This window comes from Acomys minous (assembly GCF_964271855.1).
Source record: "Acomys minous genome assembly, chromosome: 19".
Lineage (NCBI taxonomy): Eukaryota > Metazoa > Chordata > Mammalia > Rodentia > Muridae > Acomys > Acomys minous.
Genome location: NC_140499.1, coordinates 37,085,104 through 37,098,500, shown reverse-complemented (window position 1 = coordinate 37,098,500; position 13,397 = coordinate 37,085,104). Strand labels below are relative to the sequence as shown.

The 13,397-nt window shown below is 38.7% G+C and overlaps 1 protein-coding gene across 29 annotated transcripts in view; it reads right to left on the bottom strand.

The window, feature by feature from the left end:
• The window catches only part of MBNL1 (muscleblind like splicing regulator 1), a 178,069-nt gene that overhangs the window by 89,329 nt on the left and 75,343 nt on the right, over positions 1 to 13,397 (bottom strand). The window contains exons 2-3 of one of the 29 annotated variants that reach the window (XM_084768884.1): positions 1,849 to 1,954; positions 1,213 to 1,762 (exon numbers count right to left, since the gene is read on the bottom strand). The exons of 27 other annotated variants lie outside the window; for them this stretch is intronic. The gene's annotated coding sequence lies outside the window, so the exon portion shown is untranslated. Of the gene's footprint in view, positions 1 to 1,212; positions 1,955 to 13,397 lie in introns of all 29 variants that reach the window. One more of the 29 variants, XM_084768883.1, reaches the window with a different exon arrangement.

Here is a 13,397-nt window from a genome sequence, read left to right as displayed (position 1 = left end):
ATCCTGTTTAGTTATTCTTCATGTTCTAGAGGGAATACAACATAGAAGAGAATAGAAATATATACTATCCAATATATTTTCAGTTTCTAAAGTTACTGGTAAGCATATATTTTAATCTTAGTACAAACTTTAGGTTGATTTGGTTTTGGAAATAGGAGTCTTCATTTCAACTATAGAATATTGATTAAAATATTAAATTTATACTTAAAAATCAAAGAGGGTAAAAAAACGTTGTCAATTGATAGTAAGGCCGAAATCAGGAAGCTGGTTCACAGGTTAGTGCCTGTGATGAGTAGGATGAAGAATAAGTTAGAAATGTGTTTAAAACTGGCACGGTGCTGTACTTCTACACACACGGTTTGCACTGCCTCCTTCCCACAACTCAGAAACAGAACAAAAGCCTGCAACACAGATTCTTCACGCAGACACAGGGGCATGGTTCCATTAAAAAAAAAACTGCAAATAGGCCCGTGTTGTGGCTCCCACTTGTAATTCCAGGACTAGAGACTGAGAGACAGCAGGTCACTAAGGGGCTTGTTGCACTGTAATAGTCAGTGTCAGAGCCATCTGTGTTGTAGTGCAAGACCATCTTCTAAAAAGTACAAGGGATGGGGGAAGAAAGGGGGAGAGGAGCAAAGAAGGAGGGGGAAGAGGCAGCTACGCTGAGAGTTCTTGGATGAGTGGCAGCAACTCAACGCAGGACAAGCATGTGCCCTCGCCCCACCACACCGAGGCGCACCTCTGGTTCCCAGTTAGAGGAAGGGAAGGACACACTAGTTTAGTAGTTTTCTGGTTTTAAATATTCACGGGGAGATAACTAAAATGTAGGCATTTTCGTAAAATAAAAAAAAAATTGTTATTTTATTTTTGACCGTTTTAAATCACAAAAAAACCAATCTTGCTAAATAAACAATGAGGATTGTAAGATGGAACAACAAAATTCAAATCACGGAGCAAAATACTTTAAAATCTGTCTAATACCAAAATTTAATATAAGTGTAAAACAGAATAGAAATGTAAAAGCTCACATAGAACCAGCCGTCCCCAAGAAGAGTCTGCAGTAAGTAGTGTGTCCCTGTGCAGGCCAAGTTTTATCTGTGTTTTCATAATTCTCCAAGTTTTCGCTACTAAATTCCATTTACATTAACCCGAAACGAGAGGTTTCGTTTTCTATGCTTCTGAAATTGCTTCCTAGATAAATCGGAATCTTACCTTTACATATCTTCCGGAGAAGTTGCCTGGCGCACTCTGAAAACTCTTGAGGTCTATGTCAACAGCCACTCTCTTCCTCCCAAGGCCTTAGGAGTTGGAGAAATCCCAACACCTGCTGCTACCACTGAGTGTGGAGGCTAGGAAAGTTTCGGGGTTCGGACAGCAGGACCACTGAGCCACAGCCAAAGCTCGGGATGCCTTAGCAACTGAAAGCAAGTGAAGAGGGCTCTGTGGTACCCAGCACAGAGCTCAATTGTAGCAGCAGGGGGAGGAATATTCCCCACCCTCACAAAGGTTTAGAGGCAGCCATCCAGGGACCATGGTTCTGCCAAGGGGCAGTGCCAAGGAGGTAGAGACATGACCAGCCAGCACAAGGCCCCGGGAGAAGAGCAGCAACCAGCACAGAGCTCAGGTAGCAATTGAGAAGGATCACCAAGGTTCCCACCAGAACACAGGAAGCAATGGAGAAGTGCAACAAAACGCATGGGGGCAGCCATTCACGCATCCCACAGAAAGCCAAAACATGATGACAGGGGATGGAGATCTAGTTCTAGAAAGAAAAGTGAGGGACACATGTTATAGCATGCCTGCTGTAACTAATGTTAAAATTCCAAAAGTGGAATAAGGTTACTATACCCTGTCATTGCAACCTTCACGTCAAATGTATTTATAAATGTGGAAAAAAAAAAAAAAAGATCCCAGGAAGCTGGTCCACAGGCAAGAGGTAGAAAGGCAAAGCTGTCTGGAATTGGAAGAGAAAATAGGAAGACACAGAGATTAAACTCAATTAGTTTTTTTTTTTTTGAAAAAACTATTTGAGAAAAATAATTATTTTCTAATTGCCTGACACATATTTCATCAAATACATCACTTTCAATCAGAACCGAATGAGGGAGAGTGAGGAATCTGATCAAGAAAAGAATTTGATAGGAAAGAGGCAAGGTATTCCAGGAATGTACAAGCTTGAGAAGAGCAAGAGACAGAACTAAGAAAACCAGAGGGGTAAGGCAAGTGTCAGTTCACTGGGGGATGTCCAAGACCCTGCTGCCTACCTGTGCCCCCAGGACGCTGCACTTTCCATGGAGGTGCAGAGAGCATGGGTACCCAGGACACACAGCTCTTCAAGTCCCACAAGTCAGCTGGAGGAGCTGACACTGAGCTGCTTACTATGAATCTCTAGGTCCCGTAGGAGACAGATCTTAGGTGACTCCTCTGCTTTTCGTAAGCTGGATGAAACTCAGAAACTAAGTACAAACAGTGAAAAGATGCTAATAATATCTAATAAATATCAAATAAAAATGACTGGGATAAAAGGCAATCTCACTTTTTAAAATTAGGAGCAAGTTAACTACACACTGTACTCTAGACTTGCTTTGAACATTTTGATATAGATGTAAAAAGATTCCATCACATCATAGCAGGGTATATTTGAGTGCTTCTTCACTTTGAGTATCAACTTCAAAGTCAGACCAACTAAAATCTAGTAATATTCCATTTAGTTGGTATATAAAAACTCAAGTAATTTAGTGAGTATTTAAAAGAATCTTTTTAAACCAAAGTTAACCCCTTTTCTCATTTCCAATATATACATTTAACAAAACATGAAATGAAGCTGTTTGTTTGAGGGAGGGCAAGTTGAACTATGTCTGATAAGTCAACAAGGATGAGATATTGTCATAAAATAAGATAAAACCAATATTACAATAGAGTCAGCTATCACTTAAGCAATTAGCATTTTTTATTTAGAAGAAATTGGGATTTTGATAAAGGGAAAGGATAAAGAATCTCAATTTCTATTTTTAGAGATGTGTGTGTGTGTGTTTGTGTGTGTGTGTGTGTGTGTGTGAGAGAGAGAGAGAGAGAGAGAGAGGTGGAAGCACAAGTACCATGGCACACACAAGGAGGGCAGAGGACATGGCTGTGAAGTCTGTCCTTCCACCTGTTTGTAAGTTCTGGGGGTTAGTTTGGATCTCCAAGCTTGCACAGCAAATAGCGTCTGTACACAGATGTTGTGCCAAGCCTCTATTTTTCTTTAACAACCCTACTTCAGTAAGTCCACATTCCGACTTGAATGTAGTTTTAACATTTCAAAACGCTGTATCACTGCACCAGGTAGAAGATAAGTGGACGAACCCTGACATCAGGAAGAAGGAAGAAGGCTTCTTACATAATGAGATTATCTGACTTTAAATTTAACAAATCAATTTTACTTTGCATTATTGCACTTACATACTTCAATCCCTTCTAACTAAAGCAATAACAAAACCACGCTGAGACAAATGGTGAGCTAAAATGGTAAAATTAATGTATTTATTTGTAAACACTTTTAGACTACTGTATGTCATTCACTAGAAACAAAAAAGTAATTGTTTCATATAAATAAAATAGGCTAGCAATAAATTCAAACACGAGATGTTTGATTAAATGTTAAGCATTAAATATTCCTAACAAATATACTAAAACCTACACCCAGTGTGTACATAAGACCATAAGGCAGCAGAGAATGCTAATGATGCAGTGGGATGCCAACTTTTTAAGACTGAAGGGCTAAACACATTTGCTTAAAATGAAAAGAATCTTAAATATCGTTCCTTCTATATCACTTGCCAGACCCTTTACCATTTACTTTAAGTTCTCAAATTCAACTGTTACAGATTTTGGACACTATGTCTTAAATATATATCAACATAAGATAACTATTCTAGGAAATCTGTAATGTAGACTTGTGAAATTTTTAAAATTAGTGTTTCTTCCAGTCAATACAATACACAGGTAAACTGTCACTGTGAACTATTAGTATTTGAGATGAGTTATGGTAAATAGACCTTTATGCCAAAAATGAGCTCTATTTTGAAGACATAAAATACTAGCTCATTCAGAGTATTAATGGGTAAATACAACAGTAAGACACAGCTTTTACAACTATCTGATTTATATAAGCAGATTTTAAACTAATTTGCTTGCATAATTATCTTTATTTGAAAACAACATTCTTAGCAAGAACCATGCACATCAAACAATGTCATTTAGAATCTATAATCTACTAATATGAATAATGCAAGAGTATACTAGAAATAAAAGGAAAATAATGACTTTCAACTAAAAAAAAAACTGTAACTGTGACTCAGGTAAAGAACAAGAATATATAGGAGAGGAAGTAGAGACAGAAAAAAAAAAAAAACGATATGCCATTTGCTAAACTGTGAATCCAGTTTGAGAATTAGCCTTATCTGTGAGTACATGTCAGCGCCCTATGAAGCACAAGCAGGCTACCGATCAGGGCCCTAAAGTGTGGAGCACGGCTCCTTTAAAACTCCAAACGTACATAGCCTCAGACACTCTCTTCCAGGCTGTCCTGAAAAGCTAGCCTACCTCTTAAAACATCTTAGCTAACTGGCTTCCAGTTGCCTCCTTTGCTCACCAGCATCCATTAGCCAACTCTGCCTCGTCTTCAATGGATAATACCCAGTTTTTGCTTGCCAGAGTGCCATGAAAAGGATCCAAGATGGCTCCCTTAAACAACACTTCCTGTGTAACTGCTACAGTACTAAGAGTTAGGGGTTTGCAGGTCAGCCGTGCTTCTATCCCACAGGGTGAGCATCAGCGGGGTGGCAGCAGTAGCTGGAGTTCCACACCCTGTAGGATGCTAGCCAAAACACTCTTGTGTATTCCACTCCCACACAGGCTCCCCATGTGTTTGCACTTATCCCATACAAAGTGTCGAAACAGGTGTTTTCCTGTGAGCATACTTGAATCTGCTCTCGAAACAAGTGATACAAATACTGTTACTATCAGGTACTCAGTTCCTCGGGATCTATGAGATACTGAATTCTACAGAAAGGTGCTCTCAGGAGTTTATCTCATGGCAACCGCACTTGCCCTTTCTTATTTCTTTTATTTCCTCCTCATTCCTACTAAGCAAACTAACTGCCCTAAAACCTGTCACTGAAAGAAAGCTACCATGGAGTGAAAAAAAGAATATATTCCCAGCGCATAGTTATGAGCATGAAAGCATGGATTCTCTTCATAGTAGAAAATTATCCTTATTGGTGAAACTTCAAGCCTGTGAGCCAAGACACTCAGTATATTTCTCGCCTGTATTTATATCAACACAGCAAGGTAAATGCTAAGAATAAGAAGTGTCACCTAAGGTCATGACCCTGACTAAGCAGGAAAGACGGGAATGCACCTTCAGCACTCTAGCCTTCTACCCGTCCACTGCAGCCGCTTGCAAGCTGAGTTCTTCAGAGTGGGAGTAAGCAATGGCATGTCTGGCCGGGACAGAAGTGGGAAGACGATCTGCTAAGGTCCACGCCCTTTCAGAAACATGCAAATATGACTTTAAGTCTACACAGGTGAGCACATTCCTCTGACACGGTTTATGATTCCCAGATGTGAGAATGTCAAGAATTAATGCAGTTGCCCGTTTTTCTAAATATATCAAATATTTGGAGGCCCCAGCAGGAGTCTAGCATTGTTACCGGCAGTGCCTGTTCTGCTGGGCAATCACCAATGCTTCAGTCACACTTATATTCACTCTCATCTTGGCCCATGGATTTAATTATGGAACAAGGCTGAGACAATAGTTATGAGCTCAGACAGAGCTTAAGAAATTCAAGGGCAGGCATCGCACGAGATACGGGCTGAAACCAGCTTTGATCAAGGGCTTCCCTGAAAAGTCAGCAGCAGAAATGAGCTCCCTTGAATGAGCTGCCGAGGACACAAGTCTATCAGACCAGACTGTTCAAATCATACAGCCAGGGCCCAAACGTTAAGGCAAAAATAACACAGAAGCCAACCCATTTCTTTCCCTGGCTGTGAGCCTAACTTGGGCTATTTTGGGCTGGCTTCTGCTTGTTAAGGTGCAGCTTAGTAAAACTAAAAATTAAAAGAATCTATGAAAACTTCAGGAGTACTTTTTTTTTTTTAATGAAAGCACTTTGTCTTGGTGATGATTCGGCCATAAGCTTTAAGAAATTCAGCGATGGGCAGCATTTGCCATTCTTAGGTGCCTATGCAGGCTCACTTCAGGGAACATATGACGACGTAAGAGTCAGAAAAGTAAAAAGTGTACAGTTCAATCTGGTGGTTTCTAGTCAACTACTTTGTCTGCAGCTGTCCTGGGTAGTGATGTTACACATCACATACGCTGAGCTCAATTTCCTCACCGGTTAATAACAGACTAACATCTATCTCAGCCTCTACTTGGAACACTAAAGACAATATCTTTCAGTAAGGAAAATGAAGTAACTGCATATATTTCCGCCTATATTAGACTATAGGATCATTTGTAAGACACCATGATGAGGCCCTGGTTGACACTGAACTCTTTATATTCCTAACCATCCTCCTGTGCTGGAGTGACAGTGACCTGCACTGTGTATTCAAATGCTGATTTCTGTATGCAGAGAGCTGAGTATGGACTGGACTCTGGCATTGCCTTTTTTATAAAGCATAGCTTGCCTCAAAGTTTTATAGACAATTGTTCTCCATCACCTTCTGATTGGTTTTAATAAAAATTTGATGGCCAATAAGCTGAGGCAGGATTAGGAGAAAGGAAACCTGGGAAAGAAAGGAGTTGGGGGGAGGGGGCAGGAGTCGCCATTGAGGCATGGAAGGATTTGGACTTACAAAACTGAGGAAACGTAAAAAAAAAAAAAAAAATAGAGATTCAACAGAGATTGAAATAAATGTGTTTGCTAGTTTGGAAGAATAGGCCTAAAGCTTTTTTATTTTTTTAAGTATAAGCCTCTGTGTCATTATTTGGAGCTAGGGCAGGCACAGAAAGCCATTCAGTTACACTCATGAACACATGACTTTATTACCTTGGAATTAATTACTAAGTGATAAATGGAAGAACCTACTCTTGATGTCATACAAACATATGTAAATATAGACAAAGACATAAATAGCTTTGCAGGTATTAAGATAATGGGCCTAATCATATAAACATTTCACTCACTTTAAAAATCAGTAAAGCCAGTATTTGTAGATAAGTAAGCTAAATACCTCTTTATATTTACCAGCTATCACTGGGCCCATTCCTTTTACCTAATTCCTTGAATGACACTTCATATGAAAACAAATGTATTAATAAACACAAGTAAAGGGCACACAAATCAGAACAGGCGAGGTTTTAGTGCACTTCCATAGTGGGGCTAAAAAGAGATTCACCAATATTTGATAGGGTGTGGTTTGTGTGGGAACTGGTGACCTCAAAGTGAAAAGGTCTAGCTATACAAACACAGCCCTGAGTCATTTGTCCTCAGAGTTTTATGCTTTAAATAAAACTGGCTAAATAAAATCCTCAAATGACTCAGGATGACTTACTGTGTCCACACCAGGAAAAGGAAAAACTTTCGGTGTCTGAGATAGCAGTTGTCTTCTAGAGTCTTGAAAATAAACATTTCCAAAAGAAAAAAGAAAGAAAAGAAAATAAACATTTCCTTTTCTATCATGTGTGGGGAAGGAAAAGGCTGGAAGAGTTAGCGTCTCGTGTGCTCTTATCGGTTGCACTACCAGGTTATTTTGTTAGACTTTAGAATTTACCTCAGCAAACATTGTGCACATGAGCAATGAAAGTACTGTAATTGGTTACAAAACCAGCAGAGCAGAATGGCTTGCTGCGTTTTGTATTTCCTTGAGTACTGTGATACAGAATTACATTGTCCATGTAGCTATACAAAATAAAAAGAAATCTAAGATCTCTAAATTAAGTGAATTTTCTATCTCTATTTCAATATTTGTCACTCATTTTTACTTTTATCTGAAAAAGGTATGTTTTCTGAAGAGAGTAGACTGTGCCCTGGTATCTAATTACAGATATTTGACATAATTTGTAAGAATTACTAATAGACAGACAAGTAAGAATCACAAATCTATTAAATATTGATATGTATGCAACACAGCGAATGACATCACTGGGTGGTATAAGGAAGGGTGTCCTTGCTAATTATATCCACTGTCCTTGTAAACTGGAAATATGCCATGCAAGCCAGTGGGGTCATAGTTTGCTCAAGAGTCTAATAAAGAAACAGCACACCATCTGAGGTGTGTTATTTTTGTGTCCAGTTCAGTTCCTTATCATTGTCTGCTTTTTTAGGCAGGCACCTTCCTATTGACATGCAAGGAACTCAGCAAAATTGGTTTCTGGAATGTCCCTACTTCTTTTACTACAAAGGGGAAACTAGCAGCACTTCACCACAATGCACACGCACACAGTTTACTTTCCAGCTCTCATATTTTTATAAAGTATGCAGGTAACTACTACTAATATTGTTAAGAGCTCACAGAAATAATTCTTAGAATATTTGGGTATCTGTACTTTAGTTGTGCATAAATATTCTTTATAAGCAAAAGTTATGTCAAGGAGCACACAAAAACAGGACACCCAGAGTACTTCTATTTTAGCATTTAACACCTAAACAGACCCTAAGCCTATTGTGAAGGACAAGTAAGGCTTTTCCTTCCCCACAACCAAGGTAGCAGCCTGAGTAAGCAAACTAGTTCTGCTGAGACCACCACAAGCTGCAGCCTTTTATTTTAAGTTTCTTGAAACTCGAATGTAACATTTTCCCACTCTTGCTCTATTTGCTGCTTTTACAAACTTTATATTTGGGTCTGGTGCTACTGGCACTCCCAGAAGCCAGTGTGGATCCCAAGGGGTTCATACCTGCGTATTATTAAACACCCCTGCTTGAAATACTCTCCTCTCTGACCTGCCTCCGGGCCCCCTCCACTTCCAGTCCCTTTTCCTTCTAGAAGTAAATATTCTTCCTGATGTTGCACTCTGTCAGTTCTTCCTCTGGTTTATTTTCTGTGTTGTATAACATTTACTTTTGCCAGCTCTTTTCAAAATCCCTGTCTCCTTGGCGCTAGCCTTCCATCTTCAACAGTTTAAAACAGTCATTACTTACATCTTAGTGAACTTTGTCATCAACTTATATACTATTCATATGAAAACACTTCCTCCAGGCAGAATTACAACTACTATTTGAAGGACTTTAATAAATGTCCTTTGAAGTTAAATTTGGCTAATCCTTGGTGTTGTCAGAGACCACACTTAGCTCTCTGTTTTTCCTCCTCTTTTAAAATAGGGATGACTGCCACTGTACCACTGACATGCACGCTAGTACCCATGATTTGATCATGGCCCCCTTGGCAGGACAGCCTTGTAGGCACACAGAGGAAGGGGATGCAGCCTAAAGTCGATGCAGCCTATCCTGATGAGACCTGATAGGCTGTGGCCAGACAGTTGGGGAGGAGGGGGCCCACCCCCCACTCCTCCAGCCCCCACACCCATCAGAGATCTAGAGGAGGGGAATGGGGTGGAAGAAGGTGAGAGGGTGGGAGCAGGAGGAAAGGAGCGAGGGGATAACAATTAGGATGTAATATGAATAAATTATAATAAGTAAAAACTTAAAAATAAATAAGTGTCCAGAAAAGGAGACCCAGCATAAGATCTAGGTACCAGGCCATTTAAAAATAGCTCTTCCTATTATTTCTGAGTAAAATCATAAAACATGTCTATAAACTACTAAAAATTCAAATGTAACACTTCTATATTTTCTAGATTCCTATTACAAAATAAATTTTATGCCAAGAAATTATCTTCTCTTTTAACCTTAAGTAATTATAACAGCTATATTATAGAACCTAAGCATAAGTAAAGGAACTATTTCTGGACTATAGAAGACATCGAGAATATTATCACTACCTGATACATGCTAAAATCTATAGAAGAAGCACCTCCCCAGGGCTGCTGAGACTGCCACGCTGGTACAGGTGCTTGTCCAGTGAGCCTCGTGGCAGCATTTGCTGGAGTCTAGCCTAGTGAACAGTGGGAAAGCGGGCTGGTCCCAGGAGCTAGTTCCCTTAACATCACAAGCACGCCAGACATATCCAACCACACATGCATCACACATGAACAGAAATAGTAAAGTCAGTCAGTCTTGACCTAAGCTAACCTGAAGAAATGATGAATTTCAGCATCCTACTGAACTTACATCTTTTGCAATGGTGAAATCACAAGTATACCCGACCTTGTAAGAAGGACTAGCTCACAAGAGCAAACGGCGTTAAAAGTAAACCCAAGTTTGGCTTTAATTTCTACTGTGCAGAAAGTAAAGAAAACATAAACACTGTAGAGAAACAGTTAGTTGAATACAGAATTTTAGATATTTTCTGGAACCGAGGCTTGAACTCTTTAGCAAGTAAGGGCATAAGAGGAAAACTAGATACAATATCTAGATGAAATATAAAAATTGTGTTAGACACTGATCTGTGAAAATCACCCACATGCACACAGACACTGATGTGGTTTTCCCCTGTAGATAAAGATGAACATAAGGAATACAGTCTAACTACTATTTAAATAGGCTTACAAATGGAGTTACATTTTTTTAGATGTTATCTGTTGGAGATTACTTGTAAAAAAATGTGGGTATGAAAGGCAAGGTTGTGTGTGAGTTGCTGAACATAATTGAGGAATGTAGAGTGAAAAGGGATAGAAGAAAATACATGAAGACACTGTTCACTGATGTACACTTGGGTACATGCCTACAAAATGCTGGTTTATTTATGGATGCATAATATATATATGGATATATATATACATATATACACCTACATGTTATTAAAATGTTCTAATCTAATTTGGTATTATGTTCAGAAACTGAAATAATAAAAAAAAAATTACCTCTTCTTCCTCACTGCTACGCCCCAAAAAATAACATAAAGAAAGAGAATTGATGTCTAGAAAAAAAATGAGCTGTATTTCCTACTTCTACTCTGAAGCTACAAAAATTGGTGTATAAGCTGGGCCTTGCTATTTACAATCTAGCCTGGATAGCCTAAATCAACATACATATATCCATGGGGAAATATCCACATGTTTAACATGGGAATAACTACTTGTCTTCTAGAAAAAAAAATCTTTATGTATCTGAAACTAATTGTCTAAAGAGAAAAATCTAAAAGTCTATCTCTATCAGTGGAAGTACAGAGGAGGAGGAGATAGGGTCACTGCGTGCTCACCGTACACAAAGACAGTGCTCAGCTACGGGGAAGTGCTATGGTTCCTAAGTTACAGACTGGGACCCAAATCACACAAAGGTTAAGATATTTTCCCTCACTCAGCTGGCACATGGAATAATGAATTATTTGCTAAATGTGTCTAAAAGTATGGAAAGAACACATCTGAAAATAAAACTTTATATGGCTACTCAACATAGAATGTTTGTTGTTGTTGTTGTTGTTTTTTAAGAGGCTGTCTGGAGAAGTCGTTCTTGGATTACACTATTTGCCAAATCCCCTGGTGTAAATAATTGTTCAGCAGCTAATTCTAAGCTGCCAATGATACACCCCTAATGTGCAGACAGACCAGAATCTCCAGCATGCAGTACTGGAGACACTGAAACTAACTGGCCTGTGGAGTAATGAGTAAAGCAAAGGAAGTGTGCAAGTGTTGTATACAGGACTCAACGCAAATAGTAAATTTACATTCAAAGCTCCTAAAATGTTAAGGAGAATCCTGTGATGGCGTAAATACACACTTTATTAAAGACATTTAAAATGCGTTCTCTGCAGGTGCTTAGTAAACTGTGATTAGTGAGTGATCTCCCTCTGGGGCACCCAGAGGATTTGTTACTAACTAGAAAAGTGAGAACAGACGCATAGCTGAAAGAACTATTTGACCTGGGTCAGCAACAGACATTGCAACCAAAAACAGATGAAGGGGAATTTTTGCATGTCTTACGTTTTCAAATTACATATCAAATACTGACCAAAATGATCAGAGAACAAAGCCATACACTGTATCATTTTAATTTATTTACTCTAATGAATATAAAAAGAACTTCAAATTATCAATATCAATGTACTTACACTATTGCTTTAAAAAAGGATTAGTTACGCATGCAAAAGAGCATTAAATAATAAGTGTCTTTAGGCAAAATTTACGGGTACATAAAAGAAGGCCAGATGATTAATACATTGATCCTATCACTTTATAAAGTTCTTCTATCTCTTAATAAACACTTTAATTATCAGCGAATGGGGTAATTTAGATACATTTAAAACACAATAGTATCTTTCTCATAGAACTGAATACAATACTAAAGAGAAACAACCAGTGATTGGCACAATGAAGCTAGACCAGTATTTTCCGATTTTTGGCATATGGCAAGTACACTGCTGACCGGTGACTAAATCTACTTTTCAGAAGCCCACACCTGATTTTTAAAAATCATTTTGTTATTCCATTTCTATCATTGTGTTATTCCAACTTACTTAAATATGTTACATTAAAATCCTTGTGGCATTTTACATCCACAGCTCTTTTCATATCTCTGACATAGACTTTCAAAACATGATTTCTTCAATTTTTAATTGAATATATGACCTAACTGTAGTGACTTGAGTTTAATAGTTATGTCAGTCTTTGGACTGGAGAAGGTTAGGTTGTGGGTTGAGAGCTGACTTACTTTGATATTGTTGTATAGTCCGCCTTACTTTACATTCAACACAAGTCAAGTGGTGTCTATTTGTAGCCTATTGTGTGGTAGTCCCCTGGATAGGCAATCTCACAGGTAAATAAGGCTTACCTTTTTCTTTTAAAAATTTCCAGACAGGAAGTGAGTTAAAAAAAAAAACTCACAGTGGTAGATAGTAGGAAAATGAAAAGTTTCATTGTGTCATTCTTTAGCTTAATTTAATGCAGTAAAACAACACAATAAAAATATCACTTCATTTTAAAATGTTCTATGTTGTTTTCAGGGCTGATCATTTAGTATCAGATAACCAATTGGTATCCTCTCCCCTATTATTTCTCATGTTCTCAGCAGACCTGAAAAGATATGCTTAATAGTAACATTATACAGACTGAGCAGGTTATATGCATGCGTTTAGGAATATGCTCACACACAAAGACACATTGACAGCAATTTAAAAAGAGACCCTGAATTTTCAAGCAGCAGGGGGTAGGGTGGAAGGGCGCTATAACATGTAACATGGGCAGGTTTGGAGAGACGAAAGAGAAGGGAAGGGAAAAGCCATATAATTATATCTCAAGGAGGAAGGATAGCGGACTACCAAGAAGAGACTTGATACCCTAGCACCATATTCAGGGGGAGAAGGTCCCCCTCAGCCACAGTCATAGGGAAGGGGAATTGGGGTGAAAGTGGGAG